Here is a 21455-nt window from a genome sequence, read left to right as displayed (position 1 = left end):
TTATTCCGCCTGACACACGACCTTATTCTTCATCGACAACGTCATATATCCTCTTAGATTACTATGATTTATGAGCTCTTCTTGCTGAAAATACTCAGGCGTCCTATGTTTATCTAGAATGTATCTTGCGTCTGGATTGTGGTGATACCTTCTATCTGAGACCTTAACTTTTCTAAGACATTTGAAAACGGCATATCAGACAACACTAAAAAATGTTTCTATTCACTTTTATTAATAGTGCATACACTAAACTCTAGTCCCATTCAAATTAATCTCATCCAGAGGCAATGTACTTGTTCTACCGTCTCAACAACTTCTAGAAAGTCCCATAGAAGTCTTCTTGCGCGAGCGTGCCAATGACCTTCATCACAGCCTCTTTCATCTCCTCAATTGTCTCAGAACGACAGATTCTAAGATTTTTTTTTTTTTAGTTTAGAGAATAACCAAAAGTCACAGGGAGGAATATCTGGTCTATTGGGAAGATGGGGAAAAGTCTTGATGCCCACAATGGTAAAATAGTCTCTTTCTTTTTATCTTCTCTAGCAACCTTGGGACAAACTTACCGCAAATCTTCTGCATCTTCAGTTCCTGGTGAATAATTGTATGTAAAATTCCCACACTGACATCAAAGGGTGCACTTATTGTTTCCATAGACACACGAGGGTCCTTATTGATGAAAGTCTTTATTTGGCCAATCAACTCTAGTGTTCTGCCTCCCTTATTCCTCCCACGACTCTCATCATCCTTCACACACTCACTGTGCCCTTTACTCTCGTATGCAACTTTAAAACTGATGCTCGGTTCATGCAAGATAGTTCAAAAGCAGTTTGAAGCATTCAATACGGCTCTGTTGCATTTGTCCAAGTTGAAAACAGGATTTTATTGCAGATCGTTCTTCTAAAGTGTCCTCGAGTCCAAATTTTACTTTTGAAAATTCACCAACTGTGACAATCAGGTTTTAGTCGGGTGTATTCCAATTCCTGCTGTACCTGAAATCATAAAAATTGGTCAGCCATTTCATAAGACGCATAGCAAAATCATACTAAATTTTCTAAGAGTTTACGACAATTTTAAATACCTGTACAAAAAAGTCTGGAAACTTATTGAAGGCACCTCATTAATCGCTATTATTCAGTCATTTGTCACAACTTTGTACGTTTTAATTTGTTTCGTTTGGTTGTTGATTATTTTTTACGGCATATCAACCCTTTTCAGATTATTTAATGCCGAATCCAGTGATTTTGAAGAAATTTTTTTTTAATAGAATATATTTGTTTTTTGCTTTTTTTTTTCAAGTCAGTCTCTATTTAACCCATAGGTAACAGGTACTAGCACTCCGAGTCAGAGTAGACCTGGGAGCAATGTAAATTAAAGGGTAGCTCCATACTTCCCAAAACCCACAAGCTGGGGCCTCAACATCGGATATAATTTAAGGTAATATCCAGGAATCTAATTTATTTAGAAATTAATGTGTTGCTGTTGATGATTATGAAATATGAACAATTTAAAATCTAATAATATTCATTTGTGGTGATAATAAAGTTTACCTTATAATATCCAACACACCCCTACATGTGCTGCTTTACAGTTGTATGTTTTAAGCTTGTTTTATATATAGATTTTTAATATGCGAAGAATATGCAAAAAATATATTTTAATTCCAGGATTGAGTTCTGTTAAAAAGATCATGGTTATAATAAGGCGTCATGTATAATCCCTTCACGAAGTAAGTTAAGTTATATTAATGTCCTGTCTATAAACCTCACCCACTCTCAATGTATATAGTTTTTATTCAACATATATCACGTTCTTTCTCGTCACATTCTCCTTCGCCGTCTCTCTCTTTTTCTATATCTCTGTCTTCCTCTACGTTTATGTCCATTAAAATGTAATAGTACTAAGTATATGGTTTTGGATATAATGATAGAAAATGACCACGATTCTGAAAAGAGACATTCAGCATGATAGTAATAAAACTTGAGCGGTAATTGAAATGCAAATGGCATACGAAGATGTAGACAATTGAGGAAACAAGGAGCGAGCAGAAGGCGATTAGGTTTGTATTTTATTTTCCTAATTTTATCTTATATTTATTGATTAAATTTATCTAATAGTAATCGTGAGTCTTAGATTCTTGAATGAAAAAGAGGAGAGAAGTAGAACCTTCTAACATCTTATGTCTCCGAGTATTTTTGTGGACGTATATACGGGTGTATATATATATATATATATATATATATATATATATATATATATATATATATATATATATATATATATATATATTCATCCAGAGGAAGTCTCGAAATAAAGAAGAAACGTTAATGAACACATAACTCGGTTTGTTCCTTTTTATCTCTCTCTCTCTCTCTCTCTCTCTCTATATATATATATATATATATATATATATATATATATATGCGGGTGCGTGTGTGTGTGTGTACATGCATGCATTTCATATAAATATATATACTTGCGTGTATACATATATGTATATATATACATACATGTTATACATACATGTATTTGTGTGTGTATATATGTATATATATACATACATGTAATACATATATATGTGTATATATATATATATGTGTTTGTGTGTTTGTGTGTGTGTGTGTGTGATAGAGGGAGAGAGAGACTTAAATTTGAAATCACCTTTTCATCGATGGTAACAGTTTTCGCCGTTATTGCGACTCATCAGCTTCTATTAATATCGTAGGATTCGAAATTAAGACATCAAACACTGCATATTAGTCGCAGTGACCTTAAAACACGTATGTTACTATATATATATATATATATATATATATATATATATATATATATATATATATATATATATATATATATACTAGTAGGAAGACACGTAATTGCGTGGAATAGAAATGAAGATTAACGTATGTTTCACCCTCTTATATTGTTATTGTCATCGAAACCGGTTGAAGACGGAAAGAGGCTTCACCTGCCTCCCCGCATTGACTAAGTCATGGTTGTTTACATTGCACTGTGGAAAACCTATTGTTGCTTTTATACTTATTTTTATATACGGGGTGACCCCAAAAAGAAGACATCAATCGTTTTTCTGAGCATTTTACAGTCAACGCAGAAAAAAGGCCAAAGACCCTAGTGTTTTGATGTGATCTTTTGAATATAACAAACTAGTTATGACCAAAGTTTCATTTCATTCGGACAAAAAACTAAGATACGGGGCCTAATTAGAGTTGGGGCCCGTATTTTTGGGTCACCTTGTATAATTGCTTAAATTAAAATTCAAAATGCAAAAGTCATGTATCATGGGTCAGTTCTGCTCTAAACAGAATAATTCATTTTGTAGGTGCACCTCTCATATTAAAGAACTTATTGTTAATTTTATATGCCTGGCCTTTCTGCTTGTGTGTGAATAAAACTTCTCATAACATTTGTGATGTTAGGCTGAATAAACTGTTGACTTTGATCAAAATCGCCTGTGTTATTCTTTCATCGGAATTTTTCGAGTACCGATACTTATCGAAGACATTCCGATAAAAACCTATCTAAGAACACTGCTTAATACTAATAAGTATTTTTTGAAATTTCGTAGAAATTGGTTCAACCATTTAGGAGTCCATAGGGAACGAACTGACACAGGCAGAAACATTTTTTTTTGTATAATAGTAGAATAGAGTATATATATATATATATATACATATATATATATATATCTATATATATATATATATATATATATATATATATATATATATATATATATATATATATATATATATATATTAGACTACCCGTGGCCCGTTGGGTCCGTATGTTATATTAGCTATTGAATTCATGATGTATGAGCGTGACACTTGTGACGTAAAGAAAATAGTTGTTTGGTTTTTTTTTGTTTTTTTTTTGACATAACAGAAACATTTCTATGAAAGTACATTAAAATGAAAAAAGAATATAGATAGATTTCTGAGTCGTTCTGTTCATTATAATTGATTATTTAACAAAAAATATTCACAGTTACTGAATTATAAGTGGTTGGCCATACTTATAGGTAAATGTGCAATGAACAGATACCATAATACTTATTATACTTAAATTCAAATTTTGATATATCTGCTTTTTTTTTTGCATCGTTCATTTCTGTATTACGTTTAAGTTATTTTAAACCGCACTCTTCCCATGTAAAATAATAATTTCGAAATGATAACGTAAATATTTTAGCGTCCCAATTGTTCTTTTGTTTATTGTTTATTTTAAACCCCACTCTTCCCATGTTAAATAATAATTTCGAAATAATAACGTTAATATTTCAACGTCCCAATTGTTCTTTTTTTTTTTTTTTTTTTTCGCGTTTAAATTATCCAAATAAACAATTGTTAATACTGTCTGCTTTTTTTTACATCGTTCATTTCTGTATTACGTTTAAGTTATTTTAAACCCCACTCTTCCCATGTTAAATAATAATTTCGAAATAATAACGTTAACATTTCAGTGCGCAGGTCATGCGCGCATGCGGAACCGGATGTCGTCAACCGGAAAGTGGGTTACATACATCGTTAATAGGTCATTTGAGTTTTAAAATGATATATATATATATATATATATATATATATATATATATATATATATATATATGTATGTATATGTGTGTTGGCGTCTGTGTGTGTATGCGTTCCTAGAATTATAGAGATGTATTTTGTCCGTCTAAAACATTAAAATCCTCTCATAGGTTTGGTAGGGATATTTGCTCTAAAAACTTGTTAGCCAGTAAATATCTGGAAATGTCATCAGAACCGTCTTTTCCTTACCATAAGTCAATTAAATTGCTACCATTAAATAGGTAAATTAACCTATTAAATTCGTACTTGAGAGTCCTAACTTCCACATAGCAACGCTGCCGTACCCCAGAAGTTCATTCTTAAACGTATGCCTTCCCTGATCTTCATAAATAATCTTCGAAAAGTATCCTGAGATCAATCGTTGATATTTACGCAGATGAGACAATTATCTATGGCGGCACATTGTAGAGCATTGATGACCAAAATCATTTTGTCGCCGCTCTCTCTTTCTCTCTATACACACACACACACACACACACACACACATATATATATATATATATCGAGAGAGAGAGAGAGAGGGAGGGAGAGTGAGATGTTTTTCCATAGGCATCACCATCTATCAAGGTCCAGAGGCCACTCGAGGATAAGTGTACAGTAGTCAATTGGACAATATAGTAATCGTTAGTAATGAAAATTCGGTAAATTTGTTAGCTTAAGTGGAATGTCTCATCAGGAACTTGTTTACGTTGGACTTGAAGACAACCATATTGTAGTCTGCTGGAAAGCAGGAAAACGGAAGACATTTTCACAGGCGTGCATTTGTAATAAAGAGGCTTTGTTCATGGAATCTACGTTTAGGTTTAGGCACAGATAAAGAGTGGGGGGGAACTATTGATAGTGTTTTCAACTAGGCGAGTGTTCCTTGTGAGAGTTTGGCGACGAGGGAACATGAATTAGAGCTCAGTCGAGCACTTGCCATGAAAATAACGATAAAGCAGAGACAAACTAGTAACATCTCCTGTGATAGAGAATGCAGGGAAGAGAAAAAACACCCCCTACGAGGCTGTTAAGTCTATTTTGAAGTGTATCAAAGCAGGATAAGTTCTTTCTAACAGCTCCTGCCCAGATGTGGCAACAGTATTCCATTCTTGGACGTACCTGACTCTTATATAGATAGAGAATTGCATCAGCAGTGAGATATCTACTGGATCGATAGAAGGATCCCACCATTTTTCCAGCCGCCTTGGCAACGGATTTTATGTATGTGCTCCATTTCAGATCAGGAGTAAAAGTCAAGCCCAGAAGCTTGTAAAAACTTAAGGCCTCCCCAAGACGAGAGCAATTCATTTCACTTGATGCCAGATGGGGATCATAGGTTTGATGATGTAAAAATGATGTAAAGATATACGCTTGGTTTTAGATGCATTAAAGTAACCAGACACATCTTTCCACGTTGTACCACGTGCTCAAGATCAGAGGAGAAAGAATCTTAGAGAACTTTCAGTACGTGTTGAATACCGTAATATACTCTTGCAAAATAATTTTAATATTATTTTCCTTGTTATGCATACGGATCTATATATATATATATATATATATATATATATATATATACTAGCAAAAGTACCCGTCGTTGACTGGATTCAAAAACAGCCTACAGAAAATGGACACTGATTTATTAAAGTATGATAGGTTATAAAAAGGAAGGGTTGTCAAGAGATAGCTTCGAATTTGGGGGTGTCAAAACCAAAGCAAAACATGATGAAGGTAAAAATAAAATAGATAAACCCCATAATTTATTATACCATACCTGTTTATACTGAAAAACGTATCACAATATTCTGCTGATCTATAGTAACAAAAGCTTGTTAAACTTTGTGACATATTTCCATTCTATGGAGGTCAGGTGCGAACGAACACCCCATAATTTTATTATACCATATTTCTTCAAACTGAAACATAATTATCAAAGTATACTTAGCAGATAGATATTAAAAGTCTTTATTAAATTTAGTGCCTATTTTCATTCTATGGAGGCCAGGCGCGAACGCAGACCCCACAATTTTATTATACCATCCCTATTTAAGTTAAAACATACTTATCAAAGTATTCTTATGTACATCTATATCAAAAACACATGTAAACGTTTTTTTTTTTTAAATTTTTTTTATTTCCATACTTTGTGGACCGGGCGCGAACGCAGACCCCACAATTTTAATAAACCACCTTCTGCCAGATCAAACATACCCATTCCTGTGTCTCGATACATCTTCTATCATTATATGTAATCAGTTTTTTTTTAATAGCCAACCATATAGGAGCCTATTCGTGACCACACACACACATACACACACACACAGCACAGACATTCAGCTTTATATATATATATATATATATATATATATATATAATTGTCCTTATTCATTTGAGAAAACATTTACACCCTCTAAGAGATTATCTCTGCATGTAGATGGGAGTATAGATGCAAGTATAATTATTTCTCTGCACATATAGTGATAGTTGGATGCAAATACATACCTAACGACACGTGATGAGGCACACACATATACTTGCATATATACCCGCGTATACTCTCACACACACACATACACACACAAACACACGCATACACACATACACACGCATACACACATACACACACACGCACACACACAGATATATATATATGTATATATATATATATATATATATATATATGTATGTATTGTCCATTCATGTCAATTTATTTTGATTTTTTTTTTTTTGCCACAAAGCAAATGGGCATGCATGTCCGTACACCTATTTTCTGAAACATGTGTGGCTGCTGTATTTACATATATATTTGGATAAGTTTTTTGTTTCCTAATTGCATGTTGGCTTTTAATTTAGTAGAAGTATAATCCTAATGATAATCAAAACAGCAACAACAATTATAATAACATGAACAATACATAGATATAGTAGCAGAAGAAGAAGAAAAACCAAATCGGTAGTAGCACTAGAAGTAGCGGATGAAAGAAAGAAGGAAATGGAGGAGGGGAGAAGATCAGAAGATGAAGAAAGAGATAAAGAAGATGAAGAAATGCTTAAAGAAAATGAAGAAGATAAAGAAAAAGAAGATAAAGAAGAAGAAGAAGAAGAAGAAGATAAAGAAAAAGACGAAGATTTTTTATATGGGCATCACCACTGATCAAGGCCTTCAGGGCACTCGAGGATAAGGGTAAAAGAGTGTACAGTAGAAATTGGAGAATATAGTAATTGCTAGTAATGGAAATTTGGTGAATTTGTTAACTTATATAAAGAAGATAAAGAAGAGGAAGACAAAGAAGAAGAAGAAGAAGAAGAAGAAGAAGAAAAGAAGAAGAAAAAGAAGAAGAAGAAGAAGAAGAAGAAGAAGCGGGAGTAGGAAAAGTAAAAGAATTGGAATGGGAAAAGTAGTAAAAGGTGGAAAATAAATGCGAATAAATAAAAGACGAAAAATAATGACGAGAAGTAGGTAATAAGAAAAGAAAGAAAGAAAGAAAAAGGTTAAGATAAAAAAGAAAGAAAGAAAAGTGTTAAGATAAAAAGAAAGAAAGAAAAAGGTTAAGATAAAAAAGAAAGAAAGAAAAAGGTTAAGATAAAAAAGAAAGAAAGAAAAGGTTAAGATAAAAAGAAAGAAAGAAAAAGGTTAAGATAAAAAAGAAAGAAAGAAAAAGGTTAAGATAAAAAAGAAAGAAAGAAAAGGTTAAGATAAAAAGAAAGAAAGAAAAGGTTAAGATAAAAAAGAAAGAAAGAAAAAGGTTAAGATAAAAAAGAAAGGAAGAAAAAGGTTAAGATATAAAAGAAAGAAAGAAAAAGGTTAAGATAAAAAGAAAGAAAGAAAAAGGTTAAGATATAAAAGAAAGAAAGAAAAGGTTAAGATAAAAAAGAAAGAAAGAAAAATGTTAAGATAAAAAAGAAAGAAAGAAAAAAAGACTAAGATAAAAAAGAAAGAAAGAAAAAGATTAAGATAAAAACAGAAAGAAAAAGGACAGAAAATACAAAAATTTCGAAAAAGAAAGAAAAAAAGATTAAGATAAAAAAGAAAGAAAGAAAAAGATTAAGATAAAAAAGAAAGAAAGAAAAAGATTAAGATAAAAAAGAAAGAAAGAAAAAGGTTAAGATATAAAAAAAAGAAAGAAAAGGTTAAGATAAAAAAAGAAAGAAAGAAAAATGTTAAGATAAAAAAGAAAAAAAGAAAAAGATTAAGATAAAAACAGAAAGAAAAAGGACAGAAAATACAAAAATTTCGAAAGCAAACTGATAATGATAGAGTGTGGAAAGGAGTTTTTTTTTAAGTTAAAGAATTCCGATCGATGCACACACAATCCATTACGTTTCTTCTGCTGTTGTAGCAGTACAAACAATCGATAAATAAATAACTAATAATAATAAATAACAGAATTAAATAAAAAAAAGTCCACCCCTCATTCGCCAAATGGACAAACTATTTAGGCGCCATTATACATACGCTTGCGTTTATATAATCTTAGTCCTAACGAAGAACGAAGAAAGACAAACATGAATCTTCCTATTATCAGCCCAACTCGGAAAAATATGCGGATCACTGTTTAGTAGCATCATTTTCCTCCCTCACAAAGGAACGATTCAGCTGAATGGTAAAAGGAAAGCACAGTTTATATAGAGGTCAACGAAACACCTACAAATTTGAAATGGCATTTGTAGAATTTTATACAATAGTTTTTTCTTCTCTCTTTCAGTAGTCTGTCTTGCTTATGTTTGAAATAGCAATATCGTCTGTCAGCCACACTTCAGTAAGAAATAACAATTTTAAACTCAGGTTTGAAATACAATATAAGTTTGATTGTCTTGTCACGAGTACGTTTGAAATTTATATGTTGGTCGGTCCGCAAGGTTCATGTTTAAAAAGGAATTTCCACCAATATATCACGCTTAAGTTTGAAATATTATTTTCAGCAGTCTGTTTCGTTTAAAATTAAAATAGCGTCGGTGTGTTTGAATTTTTTTTTTTTTTAATCTGCCGCATTTAGCTTGAAAATAGCATTTTATTGTTTTGTTACGCTGAATTTTGTAAATAGTCTTCAACTTGAAAATAGCAGTTTTGTTACTTTTATTTTTACTTGAGGATTACTGCTCATAAAGGCCCGAGAGCTACTCAAGGATAAGGGGCAATAAATGTGAGATGTGGTGAAACAAAATGATCAGTAATGGTGGAACTTTAGGGATAGATTATTTAGGGGGAAGATTAAACAGGAACTTATTTACATTAGAGTTAAAAAAACATCAATTGATAGTTAAGTGAGAAGCAGCCCAACGGTATTGTGTAACACTGACGAACAATTTTAGGAAGGAAACTCTGCTCATAGAATGTTCGTTTAGTTTTAGACACAGGTAGCGAATGGGGACAATTGTTAACGGTTGTTACACTTCATTTTGGAATAGTATTTTCGTCGGTATGTCATACTAAAGTTTGGAATGGCATTTTATTTAGGCTGCCACGTTTGAAATTGAATTAGCATTATTGTGAGCTTGTCACGTTTGAACTTGAATTAGCATTATCGTCGGCTTGTCACGTTTGAAATTGAATAAGCATTATTGTCGGCTTATAACGCTTGACATTGAATTAGCATTATCGTTGGCTTGTCACGTTTAAACTTTAATTAGCATTATCATCGGCTTTTCACGTTTGAAATTGAATTAGCATTATCGTCGGCTTGCCACGTTCGAAATTGAATTAGCTTTATCGGCGGCTATTCACGCTTGAAATTGAAATATAAATTTCTTGCCCGTTAGTCTTAAGTATGAAATAGATTGTTCGTCGGTTTGTGAGGCTTAATTTTGAAATCACCTTTTCATCTATAAACGCACAAATTAAATGGGCATAAGAATATCAGTCTATTTATTTATGTATTTAGTAACGTTTTTCACCTTATAATAATAAAGATTGACGCAAGTGTTTCTTGAAATAAAGAAGGACTTAATGTCCTTCTAGCTATGTGCACATTGTACAGATGTGTATCTAACCCAATGTTGGAGTTAATATTTGTTTCTTTTATACATTTGATGTACGAGTTTCCATACATTTTTGTTTATGGGCACGTTTATTGATAGTACACACGTGAAACTCTAGTCCATTTCGAAGTAATCTCCTCCGGCTGCAATGCACTTGTTGTACCGTTTCAACAACTTCTGGAAGGCCCCGTGAAAGTCCTCTTATGTGAGCGTGTCAATGAGTCTCGTCACAGAATTGTTTATCTCTTCAATAGTCTCATAACGATAGTCTCTAAGATTTTCCTTGCATTTAAGGGATAAACAAAAGTCACAGGTAACAAAGTTTAAACTATACGGAGGGTACGGAACTGTCTTTATGCCAATATTGGTCACATTGTCTGTGTCAGGGATAAAGTTGTGGACTGCTGTATTCGTCCAAACTTTCCGCGTCTTCCTTTCCTCGCGAGTAAGTGTGCGCACAGTTCTCACACTGAAATCAAATTCTGCACCTTTTGTCTCTATAGACACACGGCGGTCCTTATCATGAACTTGTTTATGTGGTAAACCAACTCTGGTGTTTTGACTTTCTCACTCCTATCATACTTCTCATCATCCCCCACAGACTTTGAATCTTTTATGCCACTCAAAAACTGATGATCGATTCACGCAAGATGGTCCAAAAGCAGTCTGGAGCATCCCATACATTTCTGAGGCAGTTTTTCAAGTCTAAAACAAGATTTTATTGCACATCGTCCTTTTAAAGTGTCCTGACGTTCATATTTCATTGCTGAAATTCACTAGCTGTGACAATGAGACTTTAGTATGGTGTATTCCAATTCATAGTGTGGCTCTTAATTTGAACTTGAAATCATAAAAATTCGTCAGTAATCTCGTAAGACATAGAAATAACATGCTGAATTTTCAAGAGTCTACGACAATTTAAATGCCTGCGTGAAAAATGTGTCAAAACTTATTAAATGCACATCGTAATCCAATGTACTATTAACAAAGAATCCAGTTCGTAATTTCTACTACTCCTTCATCCTTGGCTTAATCTAGCCGCCGATGCAAGAAAAGTATCTAAATAATATAGTTGCAGACCTCCCCCCCCCGGTATTAATGGCTTATCAACACACACTTGTATGATATTATATGGGTAAATATATTAGTATATTCTGCACTATATTCGTTCGGTTCTATATACTTATTCCTTTATCCAGATTATATATATATATATATATATATATATATATATATATATATGTATGTATATATATATATATGTATATATATTGTATATATATTACATATATATACATATTTTGTGTGCGTATGTGCGTGTGTGTGTAAGAGACATTTTATTAGAGAAATAGAATAGTATACGTAACGGATTCAGTAGCACTAACCATGAGGAATTTATGTCAGGAAAATATTTGTGTTGCCCACACCGCTATTTTTTTTCTCAAGGCGACCGACAGCCTTGCAAGAATATAAATTATTATGCGTCACGAGTTAGCCCTAGTTGTACATACGTTTCTCTATTGTTAAGTCGCGAGTTTAAAGAGAGTGAAAACGAAAGAGGTGAGCATAAGATGTCACGGGAAAAGATAGACTTTAAAGTCATCGATGTACTTTGAAAATCAGCATTTATAAGTTTTTCTTTGTTCATTTTGACTTATCAAACAATAAATGCTGCACGTACATTCTGATGTGCGTTATTCCAATGCGCGGCCAGAATTAGTTTCGTGTGAATTATCTTACGTAAAAGATTTCCTTTGTTGACATTAACTGAAGCGGTAAATAATTTCCCTAATATAAATATATATATATATATATATATATATATATATATATATATATATGTGTGTGTGTGTGTGTGTGTATGTGTGTGTGTCTAGATAGAGAAAGAAAGAGCGTGAGAAATATATATATATATAACGCTCTTTCCTCCTCTATCTAGACACACACATATATACACACATATATAACATATTATATATATATATATATATATATATATATATACAGAAAAGAGTGAAATGTATATGTATATATATATATATATATTTATCACGCTCTTTCCTTCTTTATCGGCACACACACACACACACACACATATATATATATATATATATATATATATATATGAGAGAGAGAGAGAAAGAGACCTGCACATATATATCTATATATCTATATATCTATATATCTCTATATATATATATATATATATATATATATATATATATATATATATATATATATATATATTTAGAGAGAGAGAGACGTACGTACAGTGATGATCATATTTATTGGCACGGTAAAATAAAAGTTAAATTTTGTCTAATAAATTCTAAAAAAGGGATTAAATTAAAGAAAATAACAAAGTATATTATGTATTTTTAACTGGCCTTTCCGATGCAGCAATCGGATTTTAGAAAAAATAAATAACAAAGGAACAACAAACATAATTGCAAAAAACCCTTGTTCAAAATTATTGGCACGGCTTTGTTTTTCTTTTAGTATCAGTATAATATCAATCAATTTCCGGTTTACGTGCTTTCTGAACTTTTTTATAGCCATATTATGCTTGTTTAACGCTAAGTCAGTGAATAATTTTTTTAAGATAATTTTTAGATAGCGATTTATTTAAACTATTATAAGTGACTAAATTATAATTTTCAATCGCCATGGTTAAAACTAAGGAACACAGCGAAGACGTCAGGAAGCTTGTTGTAGCATGCCATACCAATGGGGAGGGCTATGATAAGATTTCAAAGAAGCTAAACCTTCCCAAATCCACTGTTAGAGCCATAATAAACAAGTTCAAATCGCAAGGCCACGTTATGAGTTTAGAGGGTAGAGGGAGAAAAAGGATTCTTTCCCCAAGAGATGAACGGAAAATTGTTCGACAAGTAAAACAAAACCCAAGGATCTCTGTTGGGGAAATTGTTGATGGACAGAGCACCTCTGGAGTGAATGTATCTCGACATACAGTTGGTAGAGTTTTGAAGAGAGCTGGTTTAAAAGCATGTCGTCCGAGAAAGACAACCTTATTGAAGCCTATGCACCTGAAAGCAAGGCTAGCCTTTGCAAAACGTCATATTGATAAAGATGTTGCATTCTGGAAACGTGTTCTATGGACTGACGAAACGAAAATAGAGTTATTTGGCCATAATAAAGTGTCTTATATTTACAGAAAATCTGGCGAAGCTTTCCTGCCTAAGAACACCATACCCACAGTGAAGCACGGTGGAGGCAGTTTGATGTTTTGGGGATCCTTTGCTGCCTCTGGACCAGGGCGACTTGTTAAGGTCACAGGTAGCATAAAAAAGGAAGATTATGTTAAAATATTGGATGAAAACCTGAAAGACTCTGCTAAAGAGCTCTCACTTGGTCGTCGTTGGTGGTTCATGCAAGATAATGACCCAAAGCATTCGGCTAAACTGACTAAGAAATGGCTTGAGGACAATCATATTAATGTTTTGGAGTGGCCATCACAAAGCCCAGACCTTAATCCAATTGAAAATTTATGGAGAACATTAAAATTGAGGGTAATGCAAAGGAAGCCTAAGAATCTTATTCAATTGGAGGATTATTGTCAGGAAGAGTGGGCTAAAATTACTACTGAAGAGTGCAACAACTTGGTTGTAAACTATGAAAAGCGACTGAGGAAGGTAATCAAGGCCAAAGGCTATACAATTGATTATTAAATAAATCGTGCCAATGATTTTGAACAAGGGTTTTTTGCAATTATGTTTGTTGTTCCTTTGTTATTTATTTTTTCTAAAATCCGATTGCTGCATCGGAAAGGCCAGTTAAAAATACATAATATACTTTGTTATTTTCTTTAATTTAATCCCTTTTTTAGAATTTATTAGACAAAATTTAACTTTCATTTTACCGTGCCAATAAATATGATCATCACTGTATATACATATATAATTTGAAATAAATATAATCTCTGTCTCTCTCTCTCTTTATATATATATATATATATATATATATATATATATATATTCAAAAGTATAATGTATATATGTGTGTATATATATATGTGGGTGTTAATATGTATGATACATATATTATAATAAACTTAGTTTGCGTGTTTTAGGAAGAGTGAGTTCCTTATGGACTCGGAAACGGTTAAGCCGATATTTTTTACAATTTCACACGAACATTATATATATATATATATATATATATATATATATATATATTCTCAGGAAAATCAGATCATATGGTATCACTGGAAGAATACAGGACATAATTAAGTCCTTCTTAGATAAGAGAAAAATCCAGGTTGTCCTCGACGGTCGTACATCTAAACAATAGGATGACTTCCGATCTGTAGTGGAATAGGGGCATAACTGGATGGTCACATTCAATGCTGTCAAGACTAAACTTCAATAATTACAATAAACCTTCTCTACCACCAATAGCAATGGCCAATGACACTTTATCTGAAAGTACATCCTTTAAACTCCTCGGCCTAACGCTCTCAGGAAACATGAGTTGGAACAATTACATCGAGAGTATCGCCAGGACCGCTGCGAAGAAAGTAGGTTCTCTCTACCGTGCTAGAAAGATACTAACGCCCGAAAGTATCCTATACCTCTATAAGGCCACCATTCGCCCATGTATTGAGTATTGTTGTCATATTTGGGCTAGTGCATCTGCTACTAGTATCTCGCGTCTAGACAAGGTTCAAAAGAGAGTCGCCAATCTGATAGGTCATGAACTGTCATCTAAGCTTCATCCCTATCCCATCGACGAAATATTGCATCCCTCTGCGTTTTCTACAAGTACTTTAACGGTGAATGCTCTGACAGACTGCAAGCACTTGTGCTCTCTGGACGTAAATACCCCCGACAAACTCGACAAGCAGCTTAATCCCACCCCTTCACAGTAGAGATCCGTAGATGTAAGAGAGCCTTCTACTCCAGTAGTTTCTTCTGCAGGACAGCTAGACCTTGGAATTCCCTGCATATATTGTCACAGACATCAACACGTAATTTCCGAGAGCTATATACGCTCATATGCAGAGACACGCTTACACACACATACATATGCATATATACATATATATATATGCATATATATAGTACATTTTACTTGCATGCTATGAATGTTATTTGTCTATAATTATTTCTGAAGACAGACGTGTTCACATGAATATATATATATATATATATATATATATATATATATATATATATATATATAACATGTACCTTCATAGATATTACTTACTAAATTTTAACGTGTCTTGAAACGGACAACTATGATTCGAAACGCAACTGAATTTTTTGCATTTATGTATAAGTGCAAATGAGCCATAAACTACTGTGAAGTTTAAGAGAAATACATATGTTGATATATATATATATATATATATATATGCATATATATATTCCAAATTTGAAAGCAAAACTATAAATAATGATATAATAATGAATATTTATAGTTTCGTTTTTCCTGAAGAATGCTTAATGTAGCTGATAGATCATCACTATATGAGAGAAATCAACTACTGCAGATTAATATTTGCAAAGTTATTGTTTAAGCAAAAGAATACAAGATAGAGTGAATTATCTCCTTGAGCTTTTGAGTTTGTAAATGGTAATTTGCACAAACACACATACATACATACATACATACATACATACATACATATATATATATATATATGTATATATATATATATATATGTGTGTGTGTGTATTCACTATTCCGAGTTTAATATAGTGATTAAATCTGTTACATAGCCTACGAATGTACTTTCTGAAAATGGATTGAGTACTGCTGTCATATTTGTGCTGGTAAAATTTTGTCTTATTTGTTTGTTCTTGTAAACGTGCAGAAATGTATCTGTAATTTAATTGGCCTCAATATTTTTCCTTTCTGCAGCCTTTTTTCTCAAAAGATGGGATGCTGCTAGATTTTATACTCATAATTTTCTACAAATATTATTACAACATATATTCATCACAATTGTTTGATCGATTCCCTACTTCCTTTGTTCCAGGTAATTTCCTTCTATTGTCTATTTGCATCCATCAATTCATTCTTTTCTTACCTAATTGGAATTCTGCGTTAGTCTACAGACTTGAAACTTGATATAGGTGGGGGCTTGTGGAGCAAATTCGATTCGGTCTTAAGCCGGTGAAAATAACTGCTAAGAAGTAAACATTGAAAAAAATTGGAACTCGGCATATGTAAGTCGGCTTAAATTTCCTTTGTACGCATGCGCAAATATACATTTATACATTACAGTCTGTCATATGTTTTTTTTAATCCATCTGACGATAATTCAAACAATAACAGCTTTGGCTGAAGCGCTAAATGTTTTAGTTTCGATTCTAGCTTATGGCACTCAAATCTCAAACATCAATAGGGAACAACTTCGATTTTGTGTTTAGCCGGTAAAAAAAAACATCCTAAGAGTAATTTTTTTTAAATGAAACTTGGCAAGATATAATTGACTTAAAGTGCCCACTGTACTTATGAGCGAATATACAGTTATACCTTCTACAACGTTATGTTTTTAACTTTTTTATGCGTATATATTTAGCTTAGACCGTGATAAATATTGCTGGAGAGCTATATATGTTGCTTTAAATTACCTGATAGCACCCAAAAAATATAAAACTAAATTTTTAAATTACCAATACATTGAGTACAATATGATAATCAAGAGTAATGACTCTATAATAAAAAAATACGAAATCTGCATTAATTAAAATATCATAGTTAAGCATATCTTACAACTTGGTACTTCAAGAGAGAACTACTACAAAGGTACGTAATAGAACTGATAAAGGTAAATCTGGAGTTGTTTCACGCCCTTCTCTACTCCAAATTAAACGTGAAGTTGTTAAGAACCCTGGGCAGACAAGTCGAGAAGTTTTTGACCAAGCCGAATTGAAGATTATCTCAAAAAGTACTCGATGTCGCCGTCTGAAAGAAGTGTCAACGTCTGTTAAACCTGTAACAAAGCCTCCATTAAAGCAGCATTACATACAAAACTGATTGAAATAGGCAGAGGACAACATGAAAACGGATTTTTCCAAAGTTTTGTTCACAGATGAAGTGCGTATCACTCTTGATGGCCCAGGTGGCTGGAGCAAGGGATGGGTCCTAGATGGACGACATCGTCATCAGCGTTTAAGGCACCAATAGGGTTGTGGTGGGAAAATGATTTGGGCTGAGATTATCGGAGTTAGCCAATGGAGAGCCCCCCCCAAAAAAAAAAAGACTGGGCTACGGAAGATGGAGTGGACACCAATTTAAGAGCAAAGATGAGTTGTGGGATGTTCTCCAAGAGGTATCACGAGGAATAACTTTGACGAAATCACAAATTTTACTAATTCTGTGGACCAACGTTTTTACAAATCATTCATAAAAAAGGATCGCATATCCTCTACTAATTATGTCAACATAAAAATTGCTATGAAGTTATTGTGTTCTAAAGATTTTTCCTATTTATGCTTGAAAATTATTTCAATAAACAAGTTATGGGTATATTGTGTTTTTTTTTCTCAATTTCGTTAATAACTTGATACACTGAAATCAACAGACATTCCGATCTTCTGTCATAGTTTCGCTAATACTGCTTTAAATACTTTAATTTTCTGACTGGAGTAGCTGAATTGTATTGTAAGCACTTTCTTAAAGTTTCATGGATTTTTATTCACTCGTTCCTTAAATATTAAAAATATGTAAGCCCATTAATCATTTTATATATGCGTATATGTGTACATATATATACTTACTTATATATATAAGTAAAAGATCTTACATATATTGATATATACATGGAAAACGGAAGATGTATATATATATGTGTGTATGTGTGTGTGTGTCTATGTGTGTATACGCTCTTGTGTGTGTAAATGTGTGTGTATATCTATATCTATATATCATTAAATATATACGGATCAATCGTGTTGCCAGACCGGTTCCTCTCAGATTACTGGAGTTAAGCAACATTGGGTTTAACAAACACAAGATGGCTGACCATTTGAGAAGACTAGACGCTATATGTACCGCGTCGAGACCATGGAATTTACAGGTTGGTATCTGGGAGGCGTTTAATTCACTGTCGTTAAGACATGTGTCTAAGAGAAAGAAAACACTCATAGACAATTTAAGGTCTACTGTATGCTCTGTCTTGTGACAATCATTGCGCCGATGAGGATTAGCAGTTCTATCCAAAAGTGTGGTTGGTTCTGCACAAAGCCTTTACCACTATAGATAAATCATATGTATAGATTTTCGAACAACTTAAGGGTTATGACGGAGCTCATACGTCAGAATCGACGGGAGTGTCCATCATATATATATATATACTAGCATGGGTGTCCGGTGTTATCCGGGTGTTCTGAGGTGTATTCTGAGCAAAACAAAAAATCGGTCCATTTTTTTAACTTTGACCCCTATTATGACCCCTTAAAATTTATTGTTTAGGGTTCAAACGAAGTTATTAAGTTAGATCCATGTCCAAGGAATATATATATAAAATTTCACGCGTTCAGACCCAAAATTGTAGGAGAAGTTTGTTAGAGTTCTCATAGGTCAAATCGTTGAACTTTAACCCCTTATCGATTTTCCCAACTCTCAGTACACTTTATATAAAATTCCGAATATGTAGGCTTAAAATTGACAGAGTTATTGCGTAGGGAAATGTACACAGACACACAAACACACACAGACACTTTCACTTATATATATATATATATATATATATATACATATATATATATATATATATATAGAGAGAGAGAGATGCATATAGATATATGGGATGCTCAACATTTGCATAGCTGTCCGCTATTCTTATTCTTTTGCAACTTATATCTCAAAAACAAAGAGTTGCTAATACAAAACAAATATTCATTTTGAAAAGAACGGTTCATCGTGATCTGGGGATACGTATTTTGAAACGGAGTACGGGGGGCGTGCAATAAGTAATTCCCCTAGCAGTAGAGCAACGAAACTTGGCACAGTTATTAGTCTTTCTTTACATAAGAACTACCCCGAGTTATGCGTTTCTCCCATCGTTTGATGCAGCTCTGGAAACCGTTTTTGTAGAACACCCCAGGTTGGTCCTCAAACGACGACGTGACTTCAGAAATCAAAGCTCCATCATCTGGGAAACGCTTTTCTTTCAAAAACAACTTCATGGCTGGGAAGAGGTGAAACTCAGGGGGTGCAAGGTTAGGAGAGTATGGAGGATGGGGTATGATTTCATAACCACACGCCCGTGCTTCTGATCTGGCGACATGCGAGTTGTGGACCAGAGCGTTGTCCTTCAGAAGGAGGGTACCTTTGCTGATCTTACCCCGCCTCTTGATTTTGATAGCTTCCCTTAATTTACTCAAAAGTGAAGCATAATAGGCTCCTGTAATTGTGGTACCCTTTGCCAGGAAATCTGTCATCACTACTCCGTCTTGGTCCCAGAAGACTGTGAGCATGACCTTGCCAGCGGAGGGCTGCACCCTAGCCGTCTTTGGAGGTGGTGAGTCCAAGTGCTTCCATTGCATTGAGTGGGATTTAGTCTCTGGATCATAGTGATGGACCCAGGTTTCATCCTCTGTAATCAGTCTTTTGAAAAACATCGACTCATCTTCTTGGCACATCTCCAAATTCATCCTCGAGCACTCGACGCGTTCTCGCTTCTGGAATGGTGTGAGCAACCTGGGAATCCATCTGGCAGACACCTTATTCACGATGGCAGCGTTTTACAAGTTCATATGATGGTGTATTATCACCATGAGTTTCTTTCATTCCATCAAAAGTCTCCTGTGGTGTGCGTCCTTTCAAATACAAAAACCGGATCACTGCTCGACATTCAACAGGCTCCATTTCACACCTTACTCAGTTCAAACACCCGTAAAATAGGCACCACAATTAGTTCAGAGCTGTAATTTGCCATATAATCCGTAAAGATATAAATCATTGCACACGCAAAATTTCAGCTAGATCAGACAACTGGAAGTGGGTCAGGGGCATTACTTATTGCACGCCCCTTGTAGACAACGGACAATAGCACACAAAATAAGTAAAACTTTGTTCTGTACAATCGATGCACGAAATTTTGATCAACTGTGATCAAAGTGTATTATTTATCTTTATATCTGGTTCGTGACATTCAGCATCTAAAGCAAAGTCAAATGTTGGCGACCCTATCGGTGTGAGGTTTTCGTAACCTTTCTTACGAGACCCGTTTGCAGTGACTGGACTTTTTCTCGCTGGAACGCCGAAGATTGAGGGTCCACCTAATTTTGACTGATAACAAACATTGCAAACATGGCGAAACATTTAATGTTTTAAGCTGTGCTGAATAAAATTAATTTTATCCATCTTCATTGTAGCCAAAGGCGGAGAAATACCTCAAGGCTGACGGACGTTTTTTTCCCCTAATGCAGAGTATCGGTTTTGAGAGGACTGATGTTGTCGTTAAAAAACGAAAGTTGCTTGTGTGGGGAGGCGTGATATTGAGGACCCTAGACATTCATAAATTGTTCAATTACTTAATTTAATTGATGGATCAAATGTTAAATTCAATTTGTTTGTTTTGTATTGTGACATATCGATCTTTTTCCAAGTCATTTATTGCTGAATCTAGTCATATTGATAAAGATTTTGCTGCTTCTAAGTTGTTAATTAAAGGAATAAAAACTTGTCGAGACATACTATTGTAATAGGAGTGTAATGTTGCCGGGAAAAAAACAAGATGAGGATCGATGATGATATTGACAGACGCCCTGAAAAAATGGTCTCCTTAAAACTGGCATTCGAACGAACCAAGTTTGTGATTCTGCCAAGTGGAAAGAGAAATCCATCATTAGAACCCAGCAATTAATCGGTATTAACCGAAAAGAACAATAAGAGCGTTATGTTATATTAACT

The 21455-nt window shown here is 33.6% G+C and overlaps 1 protein-coding gene and 1 long non-coding RNA gene across 2 annotated transcripts in view; both read left to right on the top strand.

The window, feature by feature from the left end:
• LOC145240131 (uncharacterized) overlaps nucleotides 1–21455 on the top strand; it is a 362100-nt gene that overhangs the window by 39676 nt on the left and 300969 nt on the right. The gene's annotated exons all lie outside the window — the stretch shown is intronic.
• Nucleotides 4603–8548, top strand: LOC145303595 (uncharacterized). Its single transcript, XR_013873745.1, has 2 exons — nucleotides 4603–8163; nucleotides 8333–8548. It is a non-coding gene; the product is annotated as an uncharacterized LOC145303595 (long non-coding RNA).

This window comes from Euprymna scolopes, chromosome 19 (genome assembly GCF_053919585.1).
Source record: "Euprymna scolopes isolate OS-2025 chromosome 19, ASM5391958v1, whole genome shotgun sequence".
Lineage (NCBI taxonomy): Eukaryota > Metazoa > Mollusca > Cephalopoda > Sepiida > Sepiolidae > Euprymna > Euprymna scolopes.
This window is presented reverse-complemented; position numbering and strand designations above follow the sequence as displayed.